We start from the raw sequence: 27,957 nt of genomic DNA on the forward strand, positions 1-27,957 counted from the left end.
CAGGTTCTGGGTCCTTTTCCAGTCTCTGGCTCGGAGTCCAAGCCCAAGCTCCTATTTTCCAGTTCCTTGTCCTGGTCCCGCTTTCCTAGCCAAAGTCCTAGTCCAAGTCGGTTTACCTGCCCGAGCTCCTAGTCTGTGACCTGTCCCGTCCCTAAGCCTAGCCATGTCCAGTTCCTAGTACTTCAGTGAGCGTGTTTTGCATTTGGGTCCGCACCAACGCCGCCCACGTTGTGACACACATACGTTTGAGCTGCTAGGAAAGGTGTCCGTGACAGCCCTCGGTCTCGGCCCGAAACGTCGACACTTGCTCTTTTCCACAGATACTGCTTGGACTGCTGAGTTCCTCCAGCATTTTGTGTGAGGAAAAGTGTAAACAATCTACGTCTGGGGGCAAGACCCTTCATCAGCACCTGATTTTATGTGTGTTGCTTTCTGTTTCGAGTATCTGTAGCTTTTGTGGTGTTGGTTTTGTTACTCTGTTCATCACATTGTTTCCATTTACCTACAAGTGGGAGGATAGAATAGGGAGCATGAAGGCAGCTGAAGAGTAATACTTTACAGCATCTATTTTGAACGTTTAATGAGTTTGAAAATACGATTCAGTGGGTATTTCACCGCATTCCTTAATTCCTCTCGGAATTTGCTCTGGGTCAGGGCGTAAATACACGTGTTGGTGCAGGAACTGAGAGCCTGCAGCATTCCCGCTGCCTGTTGTGTGATGTAACGGGGATCCATAGCAGGATAAACAAAACTCCTTGAAATCCGTCTATAGATAGAAACTGCCACCTGTGTTCCCCACAGCAGTATGAAACTACCGGTTATGCTGAAGAGCAAAACAATGGATTTGCGTCGGTTCTCCATCTCCCGGTCCTTGTCATTCTCTCCACTCTTTTGTCCCCGGAGCCCCCTGCGGGCTCGACTGGCCGCTAGAATCCGCCTGACCGTCAGAATATTGAACAGTAAAATCAGAAAGAATGGGAGACAAGGGGTTAAAATGAGATGAAACATATCAAATGCCGCCCATGTGCTGAGATTTTTGTAGCTCGATGTAAGAAGACAATCCCAGGGAACACCGTCAATTATTTCTCTAGGCCCGAGTGTAAAGCCCCAGGGTACAGTCTCCAAACAGGCCAGCACACTCACTGTCCCGATAACCACAGCCGCCGTTCTCTCGGTGCAATATTTCGTTTTCAGCTTCTCACAGCAAATCGCCACAAATCGATCGACGGTGAAAGCGACAGTCAGCCAGACTGAGGCCGCCGTGCTCGCAAAAATCAACCATTCATCGAGTCTGCACGCAGGAGTGATGAAATGGAATGATCGGGGAAAATAAATCAGAGCAGTCCACTTCAGCAGCGGATCGGAGATAACGACCAGGAGATCGGCCGCTGCCATTCCCAGCAGGTAGCGACTGACACATTTGGAGAGACCGCACTTTCCCCGGGACAGGATCACAATCGCCACCAGGTTCGCTGGAAGAGAGACGGGAGCATCAAGTTGAGAAAATGCTGAGCAGAAACCAATGCGGCAGTTTGAGAGGATCATGTAATATTTCCACTTCATTGCTGCATTTAGCGGTGGGAGGGTCGAGAGAGGGCCCAGAGCTGGCAGAGACAGAGAAGGAATTTACACAGTAAAATAAAATCAATATGATCTGCATACGGATTCCTTGCTGATGACTGAAATGTGAAATGGCAGCGGGAAGCTAAAACTGAATAACTACCTCCTCAGGTTCAATCCTGGACGGAACATTTCTACCGGCGCCTTCCGCTTCTTGTCTAGATAAAATTAATAAATCCGTGAGCCAATGGCGGGATTCTTCCATTAGACAAGCAACAAATTCCATGTGCATCCCTGGCAGCGACAGAACAGCCGAACGACCGAACAAAAAGAGGAAATGCAGGAAACACTTATGTAGGGAAAACAAAATATGTTGGACAGCAGCTAAAGTATCTCTCCTCAGAACTGTTCTGAGAGAGAGCCCTGACACGCTTGCTCACTGGTTTCGCTACCAAGCTGTTTGGGGCTCAGTGTTTCCAGCATTCCCCGAGTCTGTTTCCTATTCCGGCATTTGTAACCTCACTGACTTTACAGCAGAATATTGACTGATTCCAATAGATACAGCGCAGTCTGACACAACCTCACAGACAGACATAACGCCTCCCACTGAATCCGTCACAGGGAAGCGGGGAGAGGAATTCAAACTCAGTGTCGTAGTCAGATGTCAGAAACAGTGTCAGATGCAGATATAACAGAATTCATTTCACCGTATTGATAACTATGAAGCGCCACATCTTATTAATTGGCTCAGCAACGACTTCTTTCTGCTTCGCATCCAGTCATATCGTAGATATTTATTAAACATCCACAACAGTTTCGTCTTACAACGCAGAACTCCTCGCATTTGCTAAAGTGTTACTACCTGTCACTACTTTATTGTTGCACCTGACTCTGAAAGCCGCTCACATAAAAATGCAGACAATAAATTGATGTAATCACCCTCGTGGGCACGTGGCCAAGTGGTTAAGGCATTGGACTGAAGGTCGTGAGTTCGAGCCCCAGCCGCGTCCTTGAGCAAGGCACTTAATCACATATTGCTCTGCGACGACAACGGGGCCATACTAATATCCTTCCCTTGGGCAGCATTGGTGTCGTGGAGAGGGGAGGCTTGCGGCATAGGCAACTGCTGGTCTTCCATACAACCTTGCCCAGGCCTGCGCCCTGGAGAGTGAATCTTGCAAGACTAACGGATGCCCTTACTTTACTTTATTTTACTTTAATCACCCTGATTAACACAATCTTTGCAATGCAGTGCAGCTCCTACAAGACCAAAAGCATGGAGACACGAACATCCCTTTGTTGATGACAAACCGCTGCCTGGCCCGCTCAGTCCCGCAGAAATAGTTCGATTCGCTGAATACCTGCAGCGGTTTTTTTTAAATCCAAATCCCAGCATTTATAGTCCCGGTGTTTTCACTCCATTATTGAATTGCTGAACTTCGGCACTGTAATGTGAGAGTTTAAACCAGCGGCAGAATCAATCACATCATAGGGATTACACTTCAACATCCACCCACGACATCTGACACTGCGGCTTACCGGGAATTCCAAAGGCAGAAATAAAAGGATAGTAAACGTCTTCTATCCGCCAGATGACTGGATACACCATTTCAGTGCGAATCTGTGATTGCTGTTGCTCCTGAATACACAGCTCCTGCAGACTGCTGATGCATTCCAAGCGGCCCTGATTTATACAGAGGATCTGTCTCCGGAGACACGGTTATACACCTCACAAACTTTCTTTGTTACAGTTGTTTGAACAAACACTTTAATTCAATACCTTTGTCTCTATTGTAAATATTGGGTCGATTGGAGACAAATACATTAAAATTCGTTGGCGTTATCTCAGCAGCGTCTCTGGTGGAAATAAACCGGTAGATTTATTTTCAAAGACTGAACTTTGTCACCGATCAGCTACATTTAGATATTTCATCTTTTTTGTTAGGCTAATTATTCATCTCTGAACGGAGAGCAGCCTCACTGACCGATCCCGACCTCTGTCCCTGCAAATTCCCATTTTGATCTGTCCTTCAGTCCTTCAGCTTCTTCTCTCTCTCTCTCTCTCTCTCTCTCTGTCTCTCTCTCTCTGTCTCTCTCTCTCTCTGTCTCTCTGTCTCTGTCTCTCTCTCTCTCTCTTTCTGTCTCTCTCTCTGTCTCTCTCTCTCTGTCTCTCTCTCTCTGTCTCTCTCTCTCTCTCTTTCCGTCTCTCTCTCTGTCTCTGTCTCTCTCTCTCTCTTTCTGTCTCTCTGTCTGTCTCTCTCTCTGTCTCTGTCTCTGTCTCTATCTCTGTCTCTGTCTGTCTCTCTCTCTCTGTCTCTGTCTCTCTCTCTCTGTCTCTCTCTCTCTGTCTCTGTCTCTCTCTCTCTGTCTGTCTCTCTGTCTCTGTCTCTCTCTGTCTCTGTCTCTCTCTCTATCTCTGTCTCTGTCTGTCTCTCTCTCTCTGTCTCTGTCTCTCTCTCTCTGTCTGTCTCTCTGTCTCTGTCTCTCTCTGTCTCTCTCTCTCTCTCACACACACACACACACACACACACACACACAATTCTATTTCTATGTTATAGTGACTGTCCTATTTTACATTCTATTTATTATAAATTACTATAAAATGCACATTGCATCTTTAGACCGAGACATAACATAAAGATTTTTACTGCTCATGTATATGAAGGATGTAAGTAATAAAGTCAATACAATTCAAAAAACACAAACACAGGTTTGGACAAAGATACAAAAGAGAAATCGAGATCAGGATGGCAGCGGTCAAATGAGCGCGTTGCTGATGTACGAACACAACAAAATCTGCAGATGCCGGAAATCCAAAGCAACGCAGGGAACTCTTCTGAGTTCCTCTAGCATTTTGTGTGTGGTGTTACTGATCTTTAATGAGCATCTCAATTGTGTGAAATATCAAAAGAAATTGAGAAGAAATATTTCAGCTGGCAACATAATGCGCAGCTCGGTTAAGTGTTAAAAACAGTACTCAGACTGGGAGATGAATAGAAGCGGTATGGCTGGAATAAACGACCGAAAGACAAGCGTGAGATAAAACGTCAGATGAGAGAGAGCGAAGAGAGTGAACGTCAGCGAGAGACAGGTGCTTAGATTGCAGGATTGTGATGTTGCTCCTGTATCTGCTAGTCTCTGTTACAGTGTGAGGGTGTGGGGTTCATTCTGTACCTGTCAGTTTCTGATACAGTATGAGAGTGTGGGGCAATTCTGTACCGGTCAGTCTCTCGTAATGTGTGAGTGTGGGGTTCATTCTGTGCTTTTCAAGTCACTCTGTAAAGAACTGCTTCCTGATGTTTGTCTGAAATCTCCGTTTAACCAGTCTATACGTGTAGTCCTGTTTCCTTGTTGATGGATTAATTTTGAAGTAGCAGCTGGTATCTACCTTACCTCTACCTTTAATGATTCCGAAGACATTAATCGCATATCCTCTCATTCTATGTCGACTTAGGCCAAATAGATTCAGTTTTCTCAATTTTACTGCACAGCTCACAGCCTGCAGTCCGACAATGAGCCTAGTCGCCTTTCTGTGAAATCTTTCCAGAGCCTTCACATCCCTCACAAAATATGGAGATCAAGATTGCACACAGTACTCAAGGCGTGGCCTCGCAAGTGCATTATACAGCTTAGGGAGAATGTGTCTTCTGAGCACATTATATAGCCCAACATTTTATTGGACTTCCTAATTGCTTCAGTGCATTGCCTAGATGTTGCTAGTGATGTCTTCCAGGAGACGCAAATCCTTCTCATACAATGCACTCAAGACCCCCATTGTATATTTATATCTAATATTTCTACATCCTGTATGCAATATTTTGCATTTACTTACACTGAATTTCGTCTGCCATTCATCAGCCCACAACAGAATTTTGTTCTGATTGACCTGTGTTGATTCTGCTGCCTGTATTTCATCAGCCCATCTCTCTAATATTATGTCATATGCAAACTTAACTACTTTAGTTGGTTCTGTGCTTATACAAATCATTAATGTAAATTATAAACGGAAGCGGCCGCCAAACTTATTCTTGTGGAACCCCACTTTTAACACTTTTCTGCTGTGAAAATTATCCTCTCACCGTACCTCATTACTTTCTGTTTTTGAGCCAATTCTCCAGATATTCGCATACCATACTCTGAATCTGTACATCCTGTAATTTGATTATTAACCTCTTATGGGGCACCTTGCCAAAAGCCTTCTGAAAGTCCAAGTACAGCTTTACCTCTTTACTTCTTTAGCTCTCAGTATTTTTTTTACCTCTTTATTGTTATCATAAATTTCAGTTGCCTCTTCATAGACCTACAACATATTAATAAAACGTGATTTACCCTTTTTGAACCCATGCTGACTTCCTGCTGACATAAGGCCATAAAACCATATGACATAGCAGTAGTAGGCCATTTGGCCCATCATGTCATTCAATCTGGCTGATAGTTTTCTCCTCTTCAACCACATTTCCCGGCGTTCTCCTGATAACATTTGATGCCATGTCCAATCAAGAACCTGACAATCTCTGTCTTAAAAATACCCAGCGAACTGGCATCCACAGCTGCATGTGGTAACAAGTTCCACATAAATTCCCTGCTCTTGTATCCTAGACCTCTTGAAATGAATGCTAACATTGCATTTGCCTCACTCTCCACCGACTCAACCTGCAAGTTAACCTTTAATGTGTTCTGCACAAGGATTCTAAAGTCCTTTTGCATCTCTAATGTTTGGGTTTTCGCCCCGTTTAGAAAATAGTTCGCACCTTTATTTCAACTTCCAAAGTGCATAACCGTACATTTTCCAACATTATATTTCATTTACCAGTTTCCTGCCCATTCTTCTAATCTGTCTAAGTCCTTCTGCATCCTAACTCTTTACTGAACGCAACCTACCCGTCCGTCAAACTTTGTATCATCTGCAAACTTGACAACAAAGCCATCTATTTCATCATATAAATCGCTTATAAACGGCATAAAAAGAATTGGTCCCAACACCGACCCCTGCGGATCATCACTAGTCACTGGCAGTCAACTTGACAACTATCCTGTACTCCCACTAGTTGCATGTTTGATGTTATCAGATTATTTTACAACTTGTTCTTTTTTAGTCTTTCTCTTATCTTACCCACAATGCACGTTAAGCTTACTGGTCCATAGTTACAAGGTTCAGTGCGGTCACCCTTCTGACATACCGATAAAATGTTAGCCCTTTTCAAGTCCTTCAGCATTTTAACAAATTCACAGAATTTTGAATAATTCTTGTTAGGTGTTTGTGTTAGACTAATTTAAGTACCCTTGGATATATGTTGTTTGACACTGAGATTTAGTAACTCTCAGCTGTTTCACATTCTAAGATCTCTGAGCCACTATAAATAACTTTATTTTTCTCTACACTTTCTGGCATATTGCTCACGTCTTTACAGGTGAACACTTTAGCAAAATAAGAGTTAAAAGTATCCGCTATGTCCTTCTCTGCATAATATAATACCCCACTGTTATTCCAAATACACTTAACTTCCCACTTAATCTGTCTTTTACGACTAAAGTATTGACAAAATCTCTTGGGATCAATCTTAGCATTATCAGCAATATCCTTCTCAACCTGCCTTTGGCAATCAGAATTTCCACTTGACTATAGCTCTCATATTTCTATATGCCCTATGGTTAAAATTTATTATTTTTTTTCTGCATTCCACATATAGATGTCACCCATGTACACAACGAACAGTATCTTACAGCCAGTGCCTGCACCATCCAGCTCGCCTTTGGACTCTGGAAGGAATCCGGTGCGGTCACCTTCTATTTACACCATGCAACACTTGGCCTGTGGGCCTGATCGCCGTGATCTTCTAGAGCGTGGCAGTTTTTCAAGGAGGTTCTAGGACAGGCAGCATGAGTCCACGAACACTTTTTGGAAACTTTTACCAGTACCTGATTCTATGTATTTCTTTAATTTCAAAACGAGAAGAAGGAACCCTGGTGATTCCCCTGTGACAGGGAAAGGAAAAGTCAGGCAGTGTGGTAGTGACAAGTGACTCAGTAGTTTGTGGCGACAGGCAGGAGATACTGCGACAGCAAAAGACACACAAGGATGTTGTGTTGCCTCAGTGGTGCTACAGTCCAGGGTGTTTAGGTGCAGCTGCAGGATATTGTCAAGGGGATGAGTGAAAATCCAGAGATGATGGTGCACACTGTCACCAATGTCATTGTCACAAAATGAGATGGGATCCTACATGAAGAGCGCGTGGAGTTCGGAAAGAGGCCTCTTTCCTGCCGTCACCCATGTGCACAAGCAACAGTACCTTGGGGCCAACGAAAACACCATTCCGCTCGCCTTTTGTCTCTGGAAAGAAACTGGTGCGGTCAGGAATAAGGTAAAATTCCAGTTGGTCCCAGGCGGCAGGTCGAGGTGGTCCGAGGGGATCGCAGGGTGAAGAAGGAGGGTCCGGATCTCCAACTGTTTGTGCACGAAGAGACAGAATTTTGATAAATGTGGCGCCTTTTATTTTCCTTTTGTATTTTATTCTCTATTAATTATATAGTTCCTATAATATCTATAAATTGTAATTCATTTAATCGTTTCTGGTGTATTGTCTGTTATTTGGGCGGGGTGGGGTAGATCACACAACATCCACACAAACTAATTACCCAGTTTGGCGGGGGCGAGGGCTGTTTCCCCAGACGACAGCGAGCAGAGCGACCCTGAGGCTTGCCAGGAGGGCTACATTTAGAGGCTTTTGTCCGGGATTGGATTCAGTGGTGTTTTGTGTGGTTGCCCTGTTTAAATCAGTAATGTGTGTCTTTTTGGGTTATTTGCTGGTTATTGCTGCATGCGAGATGGGCGAGGTCTTTGTTCGAGTTCAGACTAGCGTTGACGAGTTGAGGGCAGAACATGGGGCTGCCCATGCTGTTGGGAGAGAGAGGAAAGAGTGGTCTGATTCGGAGGTAGGGTCTGCGAATATATGTTCTGGCTATGGCAGGCTCCGCCTGGCGTTTGGGATGGTGTCCACCCCAAGAGGGGCGGAGGCGTGCGAGACGTGGGCGGAGCGGATCTCTCAGTTGTTAGATGATTGACAGTGCTCGGATGAGGGAGAGCGACAGGGATTGGTTGAAAGTTTGTGTAGGCGGGCTGTTGACGGTGTTAGAACTATCAGGTTTAATTACACCGTAGTGACAACAGACAGTTATTTGAACGAGGGGGGAAGGTTTTCAGTGTGTTTTCTCCGGCTAGGATTGCAACTAAATTGCGTGCGGTGCCAGGGGGGTCATTTCAGGGGATCATCCCCTCCCTCAGTTGTTCAGCTGATCAGAGAGGGGTTGCTAAACTTAGTGGAGGCTCAGTGGGGAAACGGCTTGGGGTCTCTGTGGGAGCACGTTCCCAGCAATGTACCAATGAACTTCGAAAGAAAAAGGCCTTATTCCTGAAGGCTTAGAGGGACCACGCCCCAGCGTGTCGTTACGGACAAATGGAAGCGATGCTAAAGTTATCCTCGACCCCGGGGCGCAGATCAAGTTGTTGTACAGTTCGTTTTAGAACCGGTGTCTGAAGCATTTACCCTTGACAACCACAAGGGCACCGGAGACTTTGGGTACTAGTGGCAGTAGTTATCCAGAAGTCGATGATTGGTTAATGACCCTGGAGTTCATGGGGGCATTGTCTGGGCACCCAGCGTGTCGAGTTGTTTCTGAGGATGTGTGTAGCAGCCTTGAGCCAGTACCGAATTTAAACGAGACCCAGCGGTTGTACGGCTTGGGGAAAGTAGCTGAGGGTGAGACCCTCTTAGTAGACGCTCCGAACTACCACGAGGGAGGAGAGTTGACCGCTGAAGACACCTCAGTGAGAGAGAGGTCGCAGCAACTGGACCTTAGCGGCGTGGAAGATTTCGGCAGCATGTACGCCGATTATGGGACGTGGTTAGTGTGCTGGATCTGAGGAGTGGATGTTGTCAGATTCCGAGGAGTGCGGCTGATGAGGAGAAGATGGCTGTTATTAGTCCCTAGGATTCTTCCGACCCGAAGAGATGCCAAAGGGCATATCCGGAGCCCCTGCAACGTTCCCGCGGGGCATGAGGAAGACTATGGGGGAAGTGAAGGTGTGTGGAGTATTGACGTATGTGGATGACCACCTAGAGCTTGGATTCGCCTAGGGGGACTATGAGGCGAGGCGAGTGGCTGAGCCCGGCGACAGAAGCGAAGTGTCACATGTAGAGGAGGTTTTGGCCGGCCGAGTTTGGTGCAATCTGAGAAAAAATGACTCGACATACCAGTTGAACTTCCTGGTGTTGGAATAGACGGTGGTGGACCTGGGGATGGAAACCCAGGCCGTCAATCGGAATGAGACACAGGGGAGAGAGGGGATTTGCACCGTTGAACTGAGCGCTCAGAAATGCAGACCGGAGACTGCGTGCCGCTCTTGTGGGAACACCATTGCAGACTTGGAATTCACGCTCATCAAATTGGAGAAGGAGAAACGGAATTCCGAGCCGACACTGCCGTCATGTACTGATCCAGCGAGACGAAACAATGACCCATCTTCGAAGGGATCAGCGGAAACTCAAGACATCGATTCTGAAAAGACTTACTAGTTGGAGAAGATCAAGGAAGTGGTCTGACTAAGGCCAACAGAAAACCCAGAGCCCAGAGATGGGAGTTTGACAACACTCCCGAGGAAGTGAAGAAATGGAGGACAGATCTCGGAAAAGGGAGGCGGACGCTTGAAAGGAACCCGGAGATGACAATAGACAGTTTAAATGAGGTGGAAAACTGAAAGTTGACCTGGAAGAAGTCATCAGGAAGAAAAAAAAAACTGGAGGCTGAACATCCTTTAACTGCTGCTTTTCAGGTCAGTGTGGAAGAAACTGGTGGGGTAACTGCATCCCAGATTGAGATGGCCAAGAAGCGTGAGTCAGAACTGTTGAGGCTGTGGCGAGAGTCGGAGGAGTCCCAGAAGAAGCTGACGTCTCGACTGCAGGAGGCTGAAGGGGTAGCCCCGGATAAATGCTTCAGTTTGGAGAAACTCAAACAGCAGCTACCGATCGTGGGAATGAGGAAAGAAGACGGATCCGAAGGATGATGTGCTGCACATGTGGGACATGCTGCCTTTCGCTAACTTCCCCGTGATTGAGAAAGCGACGTTTAGCCGTTCTCCCACTGAGTCAGGTGTAGTGGGCAGCGGTAACTGTGGGCAGTCTCGGTTACAGCAGGACCAAGAAGGAAAGGAAGCGGGGCCCCGGACACGAGACAGGGGGCTCCGAGTTGTAGTGGTGACATGACTGAGGGAGGAGTTAGCAAGCAGACCCGAGGTATCCCTAGTAGTGTCTGAACATTTAGGGTTCAGATGAAGGGGTACGGAGGTCTCGAAGGATTAGGAAGCTCTCAGATAGGTTGGCCTATGTAGCGCCCGTGGACGGGCGGAAGGTCCACTGTTTGGGGAGAAATGTCACTGCGTGTATCTGGATGGGTTACTGTGTCGACATTTCACCTGTGAGTCGGCTGGGGTGATATACTGCGTCCGGTGCTCCCGATATATTGGCGAGACCCGATGCAGACTGGGAGACCGCTTTGCTGAACACCTTCGCTCTGTTCGCCAGAGAAAGCAGGATCTCCCAGTGGCCACACATTTTAATTCCACATCCCATTCCCATTCAGACATGTCTATCCACTACTGTAAAGATGAAGCCACACTCAGGTTGGAGGAACAACACCTTATATTCCGTCTGGGTAGACTCCAACCTGATGGCATGAACATTGACTTCTCTAACTTCCGCTAATGCCCCACCTCCCCCTCGTACCCCATCCGTTATTTATTTTTATACAGACATTCTTTCTCTCACTCTCCATTTTCTTCCTCTGTCCCTCTGACTATACATCTTGCCCATCCTCTGGGTCCCCCCGCGCCGCCCTTGTCTTTCTTCCCGGACCTCCTGTTGCATGATCCTCTCATATCCCTTTTCCCAATCACCTGTCCAGCTCTTGGCTCCATCCCTCCTCCTCCTGTCTTCTCCTATCATTTTGTATCTCCCCCTCCCCCTCCCACTTTCAAATATCTTACTAACTCTTCCTTCAGTTAGCCCTGAAGAAGGGTCTATGCCTGAAACGTCGACTGTAAGCCTTCCGAGAGATGCTGCGTTCACCAGCAACTTTGATGTGTGTTGCTTGAATTTCCAGCATCTGCAGATTTCCTGTTTCATTTAATCGTATCTGGTGTATTGTCTGTTATTTGGGCGGGGTGGCGTAAATCACACGGCATCCACACAAACTAATTACCCAGTTTGGCGGGGCCGAGGGCTGTTTCCCTAGACGACAGCGAGCTGAGCGACCCCGAGGCTTACCAGGGGGCGAGACAAATATTACACTTTCAGTCCAGTATTTGTTGCTTTCTGTTTTAACTGCACCATGTCATTATTGCCCTTCAACTCATCTACCCTGTGGTTATGCCTCATCTCCTGCCCGTTCTTTCGATTATATGTGTTGCACACTATCTTCGATTTATTTCTGCTTTCCCCTTCCACAACCCTATCACTCGGTTCCCACACGCCAGCAAAATTAGTTTGAACCTTCTCTAACAGCCTATTAAATGTGCCCGCAACGACATTGGACGTCTTTGGGTTCAGGTGTAACCCGTTCTTTTCGTACAGGTCGGTTCTCCCCCGGAAGAGGCCCCAATGATCCAGGAATCTGAAGCCCTGCCCCCTACACCAGTCTCTCAGCCACACATTAATACGGCTGATCATGCTATTCTTGCGCTCGCCAGCACGTGGCACAGACAGCAATCCTGAGATTACTACCCCAGAGGTCCTGCATTTGAGCTTCCTACCTAACTCCCTGAATTCTCTCTTCAGGACCTCTTCCCTTTTCCTACCTGTGTCATTGGTACCAACATGTACCAAGACTTCTGGCTGTTCACCCTCTCCCTTCAGAATACTCTGCACCCGATCCGAGACATCCTGTACCCTGGCACCTGGGATGGAACACACCATGCGGGTATCTCTATGAGGCTGCCAAAACCTCCTGTCTGTTCCCCTCACTATGGGAACCCCTGTTGACAACCGCATTTCACATCTTCCTCTTCCTCTTCTGTACCACGGAACCAGGCTCAGTGCCAGAGACCCGATCGCCATGTTCGTCCTGTCAGGTCATCCCCTCAATCGTATTCATAACGAGAAACATGTTACTGAGGGGTAAGGCCACAGGTGACACCTCCACTACCTGAGCTCTCTCCTTCGCTCTCCTGACCGTCACCCTCTTATCTAACTCCTGCAGCCTCGGGGTGACTGACTCCCTGTAGCTCCGCTCCATCCCCTGTTCACTCTCTCCAATAAGCTGTAGGTCATCGAACCGCAGCTCCAGATCCCTAACACGGTCTCTAAGGAGCTGCATCTCGGTGTACCCCGTGCAGATGAGGCCATCCGGGAGACGGACAGTGAATGTAGGTCAGGGTAGGAGACAGCCGGACTAACTACATCTGCTGACACCGACAGTATCATCCTCAGGGTGCTGAAAGCCTGTATGAGCCTGCTGTCTGGTATTTTGGTGCACCCTTACAATCTGAGACCAAGTCAGGAAAAGATGTGGAATAATTCCTGCCTTGGTCCTTTACCCAGTATGGTAATTATCTGAACTTAATGAGGACAATCACTACAGACCAATTGCCCTCACATCTCATGTGATGAAGGTGATGCAGAGGCCGGTCCAGACTTACCTCGGACCCTCTACAGTTTCCCTACCAACCTCATGAGGGAGCGGATGATACCATCATCTCCCTGTTGCAGAGAGCCCACTCCCACCGGGACGATGCTGGTGGCATTGTGAGAATCACTCTTTTTGATTTCTTTAATGCCTTCAATACAATCCAGCCACGTTGTCTGAACAAGGGTGGACGTAGACAAATTCACTGTCTCCTGGATTACTGCCTTCCTGACAGCTAGACCCCAGTTGGCACCGCTGGGTGGTTCTGTGCCTGAGGTGGAGGTGAGTGACACTGGAGCCCCACAAGGGATTGCCCTGTCTCCGTTTCTGTTCACACGGTACACCTCAGACTTCCAGTGCAACTCTGAGTCTGGCCACTTAAAAATGTTCCCTGATGACTCTGCCGTAGTTGGGTGCATCAGAGATGGGCAGGACTCGGGGTACAGAGGGCTGGTTTAACAGGATTGTGGAATAGTAAGGGAAGAATCAACTGCTCCTGAACGTGGTCAAAACCAGGGAAATGGTGATAGATTTTAGGAGGAAGAGGACTGTGATGAATCCTGTATACATTCTGGGAGAAGAAGTTGCGATGGATGAAGGAGGACAAATACCTGGGTGTTCGCCTCGGCAAGAGACACGACTGGAAAACCAACACCAAGACTGTTTAAAAGAAGGGGATGAGCAGACTCTACTTTCTAAGGAAGCCGAGATCCTTGAACACGTGAGGCAGGATGTCGCAGATCGTTTACCAGTCTGTTGTAGCGAGTGCAGTCTTCTTTGCTGCTTTACGCTGCGAAAGAATAATAAACTCATCAGAAAGGTTGGATCCATCCTTGGCCACAACCCGGACTCTTTCGAGTGAGTGGTGGAGTGGATGTCACTGATCAAACTGTTATCGATTATGGACAATCCGGAACATCCTCTCCATGACCTACTGAATAGGCAGCAAAGCCCCCGACCCCTTTTGAACAAACTCACTCAGCTCCGCCCTCACAAGGATGGTAACAAAAATCTTCTGCGACAGGTGAACACACATCATAGTTCAATAGTCTCTGCATTGTTGTTTCAAACATTATTATTGCACACTCATACAGTGTTATTGTGTACATTATTATTCTTCACTTTATTTTCAGTAAAGTCTGCCCGCTGCTTGCTGTGCTTTTAGATGTTGCTGCTGAAACGAATGAATTTCCCACTCGGAATCAATAGAGTATTCATTATTATTATTATTATTATTATTACTACTATTATTAATATTCTCCAGCCCTTTATCTCTCAACAACCAACTTCCCAGCTCTTTACTTCACTCCTCCCCTCTCCCGGTTTACCCTATCACCTCACCTGTCCCATATTCTGACTCCCTCCCTTCCTTTCCAGTGCTGAAGAAGGGTCTGGGTCTGAAACGCCGACTGTTCACTTCTCTCCATAGTTGCTGTCTGCCTCCCTGACTTTCCTCCAGCATTTTCCGTCTGTTGTTTGGGATTTCGGCATCTGCAGATTAACTTCTGTTTGCTCATACGCGCATGCGCAGAGATATGAGGTCATCCCAAATATCGTGCATCGGCTCAGTGGAGGAGAGGCTCACAAAGATCGGCCGCAGGTAGGCGGGGTTACCGGTGCGGAATTAATCAGTGGCGTCTGAAACGTGATTGACGGGCTATTACTGTGAGCTGCTGGCGCACTGGTCCTGCACCCCAGGACAGCCCCGGTCCGTTCCCTCCTTCTCAGCCCCACGATCCGTACCCAGTGCCGCCAGGCTTTCGGCTAATGAGCGGTGGGCCGCCGCCGTTTCTGCGGCGCATGCGCATCGCTTTATTGTTCGGTGGCTGACAGACAGGTTTCTGGTTCGTGGAGCCTTCTGGGTAATGAGGCAGCCATTGATGACAGTACCAAGCGTTGTTCCCGTGCAGTCGAAGAAAATGGGTGTGAATGTATCTCCTGAACACTGCCGTGTTTCAGCTATGTAAATCCGAGGATTAGTAACTCGGAACAAAAATATACTTCCCAGTTAATCTCGGTTGAAGAGTTTACCTTCCAGTCAGTGAGAATGGCAGTTAGAGCTGTATGGAATTAAAACCTTCCGTCAGATTTAGTTCTCTCTGAGTAAATAACGATATGAAACACCTTTGCCTCAATGACAGGTGACTTGAGGCTTTTACATCACAAAAGTGCCGCAGTCCAATGAGAATAGCCAAAACCCACCACTTTATATTCATTGGCATTGCCATCGATGGGTTCAGCACTGTCAATCAGCTGGTGGGAGGGTATCCGAATAATTAGTAAATCTCCAGGATCATACATGTAGAAACAAGTGCTCTTTGTAGTCTTGTGGAACATGAATAGAACTTGAAATAATACCAAAGGACAGAGACAAATTGAGCCAAGTCTTAGGTTGATTGAAGTCAGAAATAGCCCATTCTCACACAGGCAGGAATACAGTCAGAGAATTTGATGGTCAGTCAGAATGTCTGATCCGTGCCTTGTTTGAAGATGAGTGCATATAGAAACATAGAAATCTACAATATATTACAGGCCCTTCGGCCCACAGTGTTGTGCCGTCCATGTAACCTATTCTAGAAACTGCCTCGGATTTCCCAACCGCATTGCACTCTGTTTTCCTGAGCTCCATGTACATATCTAACAGTCTCTCAAAAGACTCCATAGTATCTGCCTCTACCATCATCGCTGGCAGTGCATTCCATGCACCTACTACTCTCTGTGTGAAAAACCTACCTCTGACATCCCGTTTAACCCTACTTCCAACACCTTAAAACTATGCCCCTCGTGTTTGCCAGTTCAGCCCTAGGAAAAAAAGTCTCTGGCTATCCACATGATCAATGCCTTTCATCATCTTATACACATCTGTCAGGTCACCTCTTATCGTCCGTCGCTCCAATGCTCAGTCAACCTATTCTCATAAGGCATGTTCTCCATTCCATGCAACATCCTTGTAAATCTCCTCTGCAGTCTTTCTGTGGTATCCACATCCTTCCTGTAATGAGGTAACTGAACACAATACTCTCAGTGGGTTTAAAGAAGGTCTTATATAGCTGTAACAGTACCTCACCGATCTTGAACTCAGTTCCATGGTTGATGAAGGCCTTCTTAACAACATTGTCAATCAGCACTGCAGCTTTGAGTGTAAAATTGACATGGACCACAAAATCTCGCTGATCCTCCACATTGCCAATAGTCCCAACATAATGTTGTGTTTTGTCTTCAAATTTGATGTACCAAAATAAACCACAGCACACTTATCTGGGTTGAACTCCATCTGCCAGTTCTGCATCCTATCTGCATCCTGCTGTAACTTCTGGAGAACTGTCCAGACTCTTCACAACACCCTCAACTTTTGTGTCATCAGCACCCTTCTCCTTCCTCATCAAGATCATTTATAAACATCACAAAGAGAAGGAGTCTCAGAACACATCCCTGTGGAACACCACTGGTCACCGTCCTCCATGCAGGATACAAACCATCTACAACCACCTTTTGGTTTCTGTGGGCAAGCCAGTTCTGGATCCACAAAGCAAGGTCTACTTGGATCCTTGCCTCATTACTTTCTGAATGACCGTCACATGGGAAATCTTATCAAAAGTCTTACTGAAAGCCATGTACACTACACCCAATGCTCTACCTTCATCAGTGTGTTTTGTTACATCCCCAAAGAATTCAATAAGGTTCATAAGGCATGATCTGCCCTAGACAGAGCCATGCTGACTATCCCACATCAGATTATGCTTCTGCAAATGCTCATAAATCCTGCCTCTCAGGAGCTTCTCCAACAACTTGCCCTCCACTGAAGTAAGAACCACTGGTCTGTAATTTCCTCGCTGATCTCTACTCCCCTTCTTGAAAAGGGAACAGTGCCTTCTGATCCTCTGGTACTTTTCCTCTCCCTATTGATGTGCAAAGATCATCGCCAGAAGCTCAGCAATTTCCTCCCTCACTTTCCACAGTATCCTGGGGTATATCTCATGTTGAGTACCCCCAACTTGTGTTGAAATTGGTAAAATTGTGACGCCAGAGCTCACATTTAGAGATCATATAGAAACATGTAAAATTATGAAAGGAATAGGTAAGATAGAGGCAGGAAAGTTGTTTCCACTGGTAGATGAGACTAGAACTAGAGGACATTGCCGCAAGATTTGGGGGAACGATGCAGATCAGGAGGAACTGCTTTTCCCAGAGGGTGGTGAATCCGCAGATTTCTCTCCCCAGTGAAGGAGCTGAGTAAATGTATTTAAGACAAGATTGGATAGATTTGGCATAGTCGGGGAATTAAGAGTTATGGGGAAAAGGCAGGTAGGTGGAGATGAGTCCATGGCCAGATCAGCCATCATTTTATTCAATGGCAGATCAGGCTTGACGGGCCAGATGGCCACCCCTGCTCCTATTTCTTATGTTCTCACCACAGACTAAAATCTTTCCTGAAATATTGTCTTTCACCCATTGATGTCTTTTGCAAATATTTTTACAGGTTTGAAATTGCAGAACACTTGGGTATGGGAATCTCAAACACAACAAAACATCAGTTTTTATGTGTCTAGATATTTAAAGAGTAACCAAATACTTTCTTTGCAACACCAACACATCTGTTGTTGATTCTTGGAGATGAAGAAGTATCTCATCCCAGCCGGTGATGTATTCTGTCTCTGAAATGAAGTTTTCTGTTTTAACTCTGTGTAATTCACTGGAACCGGGAGCTGAGAACACACCAGCATTTCTTCACTGGAGATCAGTTCTCAACTGCGTTGATTGAACCAGGGACTCAGACGTCTGACTTTCTGAATTGCCAGAGAATTGATCGTAGTGAGGTATCATTCTCCTTCTCTCAATGTGGGAAGAGATTCACTCACAGGCTACCCGCAGACACGCCAGTGAGTTCACAGTGGGGAGAGGCCATTCACCCGCTCTGTGTGAGGGAGGGGAACCACTCAGTCATCCAGTAATGAAGATACATCAGCAAGTTCACACCATAGTGAGATGCTCCACCTGTTCTGCAAGTGGGAAGCCATTCTGTTATTGATGCTAAAGGTATATCAGAAAATTCACCAGTGAGAGGACATTGACCTGCTCGGACGGTGGGAAGGCATTCACAGACTCAACCATGCCACAGCGATACCAACGAGTTCACACTGAAAAGATGTCGTTCACCTGCTCAGACTGTGGGAACGGCTTCACTCACTCCTCCAAACTACAGAGACACCAGCGTGTTCACACTGGGAGAAGCCATTCACCTGCTCAGACTGTGGGAAAGGATTCATTCAGTCAAATCACCTCCTACAACATCAGTTAGTGCACACTGGGGAGAGACTATTCACCTGCTCAGACTGTGAGAAGGGATTCACTCGGTCATCTGACCTACTGACACACCAGCGAGTTTACACTAGGGAGAAGCCATTCACCCGTTCTGAATGTGGAAAGGTATTTGCTCGGTCATCTGTACTGAAGGAGCATCAGCAAGTTCACACTTGGGAGAAGCCGTTCACTTGCTCTGAATGTGGGAAGGGATTTGCACGGTCATTTCAACTGAAGGGACATCAGCGGGTTCACACTGGGGAGAGGCCGCTCAGCTGCTCTAAATGTGGGAAAGGATTCACTGATTCATCTCAGCTCTTGAGACACCAGCAAACCCACTCTGGAGTGAAACCATTCCTCTGCTCAGAATGTGGGAAGGGATTCACCGATGCAGCTCAGCTGAAAGATCATCAGTTTGTTCACACTGTGGAGAGGCCATTCACCTGCTCAGACTGTGGGAAAGGACTCACTCGGCGTTCTAGACTACTGACACACCAGTTAGACCACACTGGGGAGAAACCATTCACCTGATCAGAATGTGGGAAGAGATTCACCCATTCCGCTCAACTGAAAGAACATCAGCGACTTCACACTGGGGAATGGCCATTCACCTGCTCTGAATGTGGGAAGGGATTCACTCGGACATTTCAATTGAAGGTGCATCAGCGAGTTCACACTGGGGAGAAACCGTTCATCTGCTCCGAATGTGGGAAGGGATTCACTCAGTCATCTGGACTTGTGAGGCACCAGCGAATTCACACTGCGGAGAAACCGTTCACCTGCTCAGATTGTGGGAAGGAATCCACTCGGTCATCTGAGTTTAAAATACATCAGCGAATTCACAATGGGGGATGCCACTCACCTGTTCTAAATGTGAGAAAGGATTCACTCAGACAACTCAATTAAGACTATAAGATATAGGAGCAGAAGTCGGCCATTCGGCCTTTCGAGTTTGCTCCACCATTCAGTCATGGGCTGATCCAATTCTTCCAGTCATCCCCACTCCCCTGCCTTCTCCCCAAACCCTTTGATCCCCTGTCTAATCAAGAACCTATCTCTCTCTGCCTTAAATGCACCCAATGACTTGGCCTCCACAGTTGCATATGGCAACAAATTCCACAAATTTACCACCCTCTGAGGAAAGTAAGTTCTCCTCATCTGTTTTCTAACTGGATGTCCTTCAATCCTGAAATTGTGCCCTCTTGTCATAGACTCTCCTACCATGGGAAATAACTTTCACATACCTAATCTGTTCAGAGCATTTAACATTCTGAATATTTCAATGAGATTCCCCCCCCCACCCCCATTCCCCTGAACTCCAGGGAATACAGCCCAAGAGAAGCCAGATGCTTCTCGTATGCGTAACGTGCTGTGAGGTTTCACTGCTAATGTAATGGCTTCTTTGTAATGTTCACTGCTGAAGTAACGGTTTCTCTGTAGCAGCAATGTTCGTGTTATGGCTGGCGATAACAGGACTCTGGGATGCATGTCAGCCAATCAGGACTTTGTTGCTGTGTCTCGTGAATCTGGGACCAGTTGATTTTGTCAGAGACAAAGGTGGAGAGAGAAGACGCGAATGGAGAGATTTGCTGGACCGCCGGACAGGGTGGACTCGGAGCGAGGGTCCAAAGGGCAGTGACGATCGGAGGAGGCCAATGGGGACCGATCGGCCTATCAGTGAGCTCCAATTTTGCGCACAGACTGTTTAATAAGATTGGGTCCTTTTTTCAATTTTGTTTCTCTACTAACTATACAGTCAAAGTAAGAGTTATAAAGCTTAATCGTTTAATCGCAAAGTATGTACTGTTTGTTATTTCTGGGCACTGATTTGTAACAAGGGACACGTCGAGCAGCATCCACCCGAACGAGATTTCTTCAGTTTGGCCGGGCAGGGGGTTATCACCCCCTAGATTAAGCCGCCAGGCAAAGCGAGAATTACAATTGTGGGGGCTACGTTCGGGATTGATTCCGTTGGATACTGAGTGATTACCCTGCGAAATGAACCAGTGGGGCAGATATATGTACTCCGGATAAATTGTTAATTCCACTGTTAAGTTCTGTTGAAGTTGCGATTGTGAGCGGAGACTTGATAAAATGGCGGATACAGCTTTTGTTCTCATGCAGACCAGCGCCGAGGTAGCTGGCGGCGGAGATTTCAAAGACAGGGTTCTGTCATTTCTGAGGAGTGAGGGGAAAGAGTGGTCGGAGTTGGAAGGTCTAATTAGTCCACGTCCCCCGGTGAAGAATGAGAATTCTGAGGTTGTATCCGCCCTTACATCTCTGGGAAGTAAATGGGAAAATCAGATTCCAGGTCCCAGCTATGGCGGGCTCCGCCTATTCTCTGGAATTACGCCCACCCCTAAAGGGGAGGAGGAGTATAAGACGTGGGTGGAACGGACCTCTCAGTTGTTAGATGATGGCAGTGCTCGGATGATGAAAAGCGACAGAGATTGGTTAAAAGTTTGAATGGGCGTGCCGCTGACGTGAGTGCTGTCAGGTTACATTATCCCGTAGCGACAGCTGTCAGTTATCAACAAGCACTGGGCAATGATTTTGATCCGACTGGAAGCCCAGTGGAGGTCCTGGTGGGGTTTCAAAGCATGCGTCAGGAGCAGGGAGAGAAGGTTTCTGCTTTTTTTTTTACGGCTAGAGAGGCAGCTAAATTGGTTGCGGCACAGAGGGGTCATACAGGCGGCTGAGGTGGATCGGTTAAGAATGGACCAGATAGCCAGGGGCGCAGTGTCCCATGATCTGATTGTGTGGAGTCTCTGACAGTCTCGTAAGACGCGTCCCCTCCATCTTTTGTTGAACTGATCAGAGAGGGACGGGAAGAGGAGAACGCGGCGGAAGCGTGGGACGACTCAGTCAGCAGGGTACAGTCCTCGGTGGTGTCCCCTGCGGTGAAGTGACCACAGATAGCCTACCCCGGGGAGCGGTAGAGGAGATTGTGGCAGAGTGGAGATACGTCGGTTGTTATCAGCGGGTGTGACCCCCCCCCCCCCATATGTTGGGGCTGTTGTGGGCGGGGGGGGGGGGGCTGCAGATTCCCCAAGGGGATGAACAGTGCGGAGCGCTGCTGGCAGCAGGTGTCACGCCAGAAGGAGAGTGAGCCCCCGGGTACCTCGGAAGTGAGAGTCGTTGGGGAAACCAAGAAGGGACCCAGTGAGGGAACGGCCTGGTGTCTCTGGGGGAACACATTCCCAGCAATGTACCAAGGAACTCCCGAAAGCAAAAGACCCTATTCCTGAAGGCTTAGTGGGACCACACTCCAGTGCGTCGCTATTGACAGAGGGTACCTACGCTAAAACCATACTCGACACGGGGTCGCAGGTCACGTTACTGTACCATTCGTTTTACAACCGGTATCTGAAGCATTTACCCTTGACACCATTCGGTGCACTGGAGATTTGAGGTCTTAGTGCTGGTGATTATCCATACAACAGTTATTTGTCAGTGAAACTGGAGTTCTCGGAGGCCGATGTGGGAGTGTCTGAGGGTCTTGATACATTCGTGCTGGTTTCCCTGTTGAGAAGGGCTGCGTTTCAATTCTGGTGGGGACCAACTCCCCCCTGGTGAGGAGGCTCATGGGGGCCTGTAAGGAGAAGGCGAGGGAGAGCTTTTTGGAGACCCTCTTCCTGCACCCAGTGTTTCAAGGTGCTTTTGAGGAAGTGCGTGGCAGCTTTGGGCTGGATACCAAATTTAAACGAGGGACTGTGTGGTTCACCCAGTCGAATCCAATGGTGATACGGCCCGGGGAAATAGCGAAAGTGATGGAGACCCACCATATTTTCCGGAGTGCCTGAGGGCGAACCCTTCTTAGTGGACGCTCTGGAGAACCACAAGGGGGTGTCGGGATTTCCCGCTGGGCTACTGGTGAGGCCGGAATTGCAGAAGCCCTCGGCGAGCAGGATGGCAGTGATCGTCAGGAACACTACTACGAAGAGGGAGGTAACCTTCAAGCGGGGGATGCCTCTGGCGCATTTGTTCCCGGTGACGGTAATGTTTAGCGCCCCCGTGAGGCACGCCGAGGAGAAACTATTGGAAAAGCGGGGGAAGTTGACCGCTGAGTCATTCAACTTCGGGGACTCCCCGGTGCCGCCGGGTTGGAAAAGGAGGCTGGTAGAGAAGATGTTCAAATTGGAAGGTGTATTTTCCATTGTCGAGTTTGATGTGGGTTGATCCAAGAGCACTCGTCACACTATCCGGGTGACCGAGGACACCCCGTTTAGAGAGAGATCACGGCGACTAGCAGACATGGAAGACATGCGGCAGCATTTGTGTAAGTTGAAGGAAGCTGGGATCATCACTGAGTCCCGAAGCCCCTATGCGTCCCCAGTAGTAGTGGCCCGGAAGAAGAACGGGAAGGTAAACATGTGTGTGGACTAAAGGACTCTGAACAGGCGCACCGTGCCTGACCAGTATACGGTCCCGCGGGTCGAAGACGCACTGGCCTGTCTGAGTGGTGCAAAATGGTTCAGTTTGCTGGATTTGAGGAGTGGATATTACCAGATCCCCATGAGTGAGGCCGACAAATAGAAGACGGCATTTATATGTCCCCTGGGATGCTAACAGTTCGAAAGGATGCCCCAGGGCATATCGGGAGCCCGTGCAAACTTCCAGCGGGTCATGGAGAAGACGGTTGGGTATATGAACTTGCTTGAGGTGTTCATGAATTTGGATGACCTCACAGTATTTGGATCCACCTTGGAAGAACACGAAGCGAGGCTACTGAAGGTGCTCGGCTGCCTGAAAGCTGCAGGGTTAAAACTTTCCCTGTCTGTTATCTAAGTCGGACACATAATCTCACAAATGGAGTAGCTACCGACCCGGCTAAGATAGAAGCGGTGTCCACCTGACCAAGGCCCCAGACTGTGAGCGCCCTGCGCTCGTTCCTGGGGTTCTGTGGTTATTATCGGAGATTCCTGACGGGCCACGCCAAAGTGGGTCACCCCTTGAATCAGCTTCTGTGTGGTTACCCTCCCCTGGGGAAGAAAGGGAGGGGAGGAGGGACAGGAGGGTGGAGAATATCTAAACTTTTGGACAGAGGTGGATGATTTCAGCCTGAAGCACCGGGCCGGGGAGCCGGAACATTGATGCGGATGCTTTGTCCCGACAGGTACATGAGGGACTGGACAGGGACGAGGAGGGGAAGAGCGTTCCTGCCCCTGGGGTGACGGGTACATGAGGGACTGGGCAGGGACGAGGAGGGGGAGAGCGCTCCTGCCCCTGGGGTGACAGGTACATGAGGGACTGGACAGGGACGAGGAGGGGGAGAGCGTTCCTGCCCCTGGGGTGACGGGTACATGAGGGACTGGGCAGAGACGAGGAGGGGGAGAGCGCTCCTGCCCCTGGGGTGAAGGCCCTGTGTCAGTTTGCCATCACCGTGAAGGCAGAGGAAAAGGAGCGGCCGGATCGAGCAGCGGATCAATGGGCGGCTTCCGATGACGTCATTCCCCAGGTTCACTGTGACCTCACTGCTGCCGGAATTGAGTTCTGGGGAAGTGGCGGCTGCTGAGCGGGATGGCCCGGGCATTGGCACTATTTGGTCCGCTGTTGAAAATTGAGACACGGCTCAGACAGAGAAGAGAAAACAAGCTTCGGTGCCTCCATTACTGAAAGAGTGGCCTCGATTGGAGTTGAAGAGCCAGATCTTATCCCGGGTCACGTCATGACAGGTCCGACCCGGCGTTGCCAGCTGGTTCTGCCCGAGAAGTATCGGAGGATTGCTTTGAAGTCACTTCATGATGATTCTGAACATTTGGGGGTGAAGAAGACCTATGGATTGCTCAGCGACCGGTTTTGCCTGCCCCGAATGAAGTCGGAGGTTGAAGAATACTGCAAGTCGTGCATTCGCTGCATACGCCGGAAGACACTGCCTACGCGGGCAGCTCCTTTGTCCCACTTACACTTACAGAGCCCCTGGACCTGTTGTGTGTGGATTTCCTGTCCATAGAACCCGATGCCAGCAACACGGCGAATGTCTTAGTCATCACCGACCACTACACCAGATATGCTCAGGCTTTTCCTACCAAGGACCAGAGGGCGACTACGGTGGCAAAAGTGTTATGGGAGAAGTATTTCGTTCATTATGGTCTTCCCAGGTGGATACATAGTGACCAGGGACGGGACTTCGAGAGCAGACTCATCTATGAGTCACTGCGCATGCTTGGAGTTGAGAAGTCGAGGACCACGCTCTATCACGCGCAGGGCGATCCCCAGCCTGAGGGGTTTAATAGGACCTTGCTAGACGTACTCGGGACCCTGGAGATCAGCGAAAGCTGGTGGAGTCAACATATTGAGATCTGGTTCACTGTTACAACTGTACACGAAATGAAGCTACTGGGTACTCGCCATGTTATCTGATGTTTGAGCGCGAGGCGAGGTTGCCCATTGACCCTTGTTTTGGGACTGATGAGGGTGACTTACCACCGAAGCCTTATCTGAAGTATTTGTGTGATATGAGGACTGAGCTCAAAAGCGCTTATGAATTGGCTGGGGCTGCAGCCGCCAAGCAGAATCGAGGAAATAAGAGGAGGTATGATCAGAAAGTGAGATTCTCCCAACTCCTGCTGGGAGACCGAGTCCTCATAAGGAATTTGGGGCTACCTGGAAAGTACAAGTTAGCTGACTGCTGGGCGGCCACACCTTATGTGGTGGAGAGTCAGATGCCAAACCTACCGATTTTCCAGGTGAAACGAGAAGGGGCCTGTCAAGATTCTTCATCGGAACCACCTGCTGCCCCTGGGACAAGAGGTGCAGGTTGACCCAGAGCCCGACTTGGAGCCTACACCTAGTAAGAGGACTCTGCGAAAACGCAGGGCAACTGCAGGGCCCACAGCGGGGTAGGCTGGGCCGGGCCGCGCCCATGAGAGGGAAGCTGAATCGGAGGATGATTATCTGGATGTGAGGTACATGCTACCTTTCGCTAACTCCCCATTGATTGAGGAAGAAAGCCCCGGCCCCTTTCCCCCTGAGTCAGGTGAGGTGGAGGGGGTGGGTGAGTTGTGGGCAGCCTCGGTTACAGCAGGACATTGAAGGAGAGGAAGCGGGGCCTGGACACGGGACAGAGGGCTTCGAGTTGTGGGGGTGGGGGTGGGGGAGGACTCGGCAAGCAGACACGAAGTGTCACCAGTAGCGTCTGAGTCTGAAGAGTTAGGTGAGGAGGTACGGATGTGTAGACCACCGTAGGTTGACCTATGTAGCGCCTGGGGAACAGTGCGTGATCTCTGCTGTTGTGGCGAGCTATGACACTGCCTTTTGCATCTGGATTGGACTTCGTGTTTGTAGGAGGGGTTGTCGAACTATCTCAACGTCATGAGGACATGACTAAATTTGGTAGTGGTGGGGGCAGAGTGTAACGCGCTGTAAGGGTTCACTGCTATGTAATGGTTTTTTTGTAATGTTCACTGCTGAAGGAATGGTTTCTCTGTAGCAGCAATGTTTTGGTTATGGGCGGAGATAACCGGACTGTTGATGCATGTTAGCAAATCAGGATTTTGTTGCCCTGTCTTGTGATTCTGGACGCAGTTGCTTTTGCGGGCTTTTGCGAAAAGGAGAGAGAGAGAGAGATGAAGAGTGAAGACGCGAACGGAGAAATGTGGTGGATCGCCGAACGGGGTCGTCTCCGAGCGGAGGCCCAAAGGAGGAGATCGATGGAGGAAGAAGAACAACTGAACTGTGTGAGCTCCAACTTCGTGCGCACAGGACCGTTTAATCAGATTGGTGCCTTATTTCCATTTTATATATATATATATTCTCTACTGACCATGTAGTCAAATTAATAGTTATACAGCTTAATTGTTTAACCGCAAATTGTGTACTGTTTGTTATTTCGGGGTACTGATTTGTAACAGGGTACACATCGTGCAGCATCCAGCCAAACGAGATTTCTTGAATTTGGCCGTACTGGGGGACTATCACCCCGTAGATTAAGTCTGGAAGAAGCGCGTGTTACAATTCATTTTCCTTCCATTTATAAAATAGTTAACCCTTTCATTTCTTCTTCCATGCACTTCCCGACACTGTGCACCATCTGCCAATTTTCCCCATATTCCTAAAATACTGATTCAGTCCGCCATTTCATTTGCCCCCATTACTAATTCTCGTTTACCCACGGCCGGAAATTCGCCCTCTCCTCCCTTTAACATGTCATGTAGCTGAAGAAACCTTTGGTGTCCTCTTTTATATGACTGTCTAGCTTAAATTAGTATTCCATCTTTATGTTCTTAATGACTTTTTGGTTCACTTCTCTTGGTTTTCATAAGCTTCCAAATTGTCTGACTTCCCACAATTTTTTTTTACTCAATTATATCGCCTCTCTTAGATTTTTATGCTGGCATTGACATTCCTGCGAAATTCTTCTTCTTTTGTGATGTATTTATCCCGAGCCTTCCGAATTGCTTCCGGAAATTCCAGCCATTGCTGCTCTGCCGTTGTCCCTGCCAGTGTTCCCTTCCGATTAATTCTGGCCGATTGTAATTGTCTCTGTGATTACCGGTACTCTGCTGTAATACCAGCACATCTGGTTTAGCTTCTCCTTCTCAAACCTCAAGGTGAGCTCAGAAACATTCTGCTCATTTGGCCCTAAAGGTTGTTTTGCTTTCAGGTTTTCAATCAGTTTCGCTTCATTGCCCCACACCCAGTGCAGGACAGCAGATGCTCCAGTGGGTTCAAACGTCAGCTGCCTTAAAAAGCGATCTCGAAGGCACTCTAGAAATTCCCAGAAATGGAACCCAGGATTAACCTGATTTTCCCCATCTACACGCATATTTAAATCCCCCATGACTATTCTACCATTTCCCTTTCGGTAAGCATTCACTGTCCCCCGTTGTAATTTGTAGGTCACATCCTCACTGCGGTTGCATGGTCCGTACAGGGCCTTTTCACCTTGTAGTTCCCCAGCTCTATCCACAATGATTCAACACCTTCCGCCCCTATATCACCTCTTTCTAATGATTTGATTTTGTTTGTTTGTTTGTTTGTTTTTAACAAACAGAGCTACGCTACCACCTCTGCCTCCCAGCCTGTTTTTTCCATACTATATGTATCCTTGGATACTAATCTCCTAGCTACAATCTGCTTTCAGCTATTGTCGTCAGTCATTAGTAGCAGAGGCGGTCATTAAGATGGGGCGGCTTTTCACCAATTTAAAAAAAAACAGTGTTTATCCAAACCCCGCCCTATATTTTCACGTTAGCCCGTTATTCATGTGGAAGTTGGAGACTAGAGAACTGGCAGTGGATTGGCCACCCAGTATCACACCAGCCCTACAGTTGTCTGGGGACGTCAGACTGTGAGGTACTGAGCAGGAAAGGGAATAGATAGACATATCCACAGAACAAATGCTGCGCGGCATTCTGGAGCAGTACATTGATTGGCATATGGCGGGACACCGAGTTTATGAGTCACCATGACGGTGTT

Source organism: Mobula birostris, chromosome 20, assembly GCF_030028105.1.
Source record: "Mobula birostris isolate sMobBir1 chromosome 20, sMobBir1.hap1, whole genome shotgun sequence".
NCBI lineage: Eukaryota > Metazoa > Chordata > Chondrichthyes > Myliobatiformes > Myliobatidae > Mobula > Mobula birostris.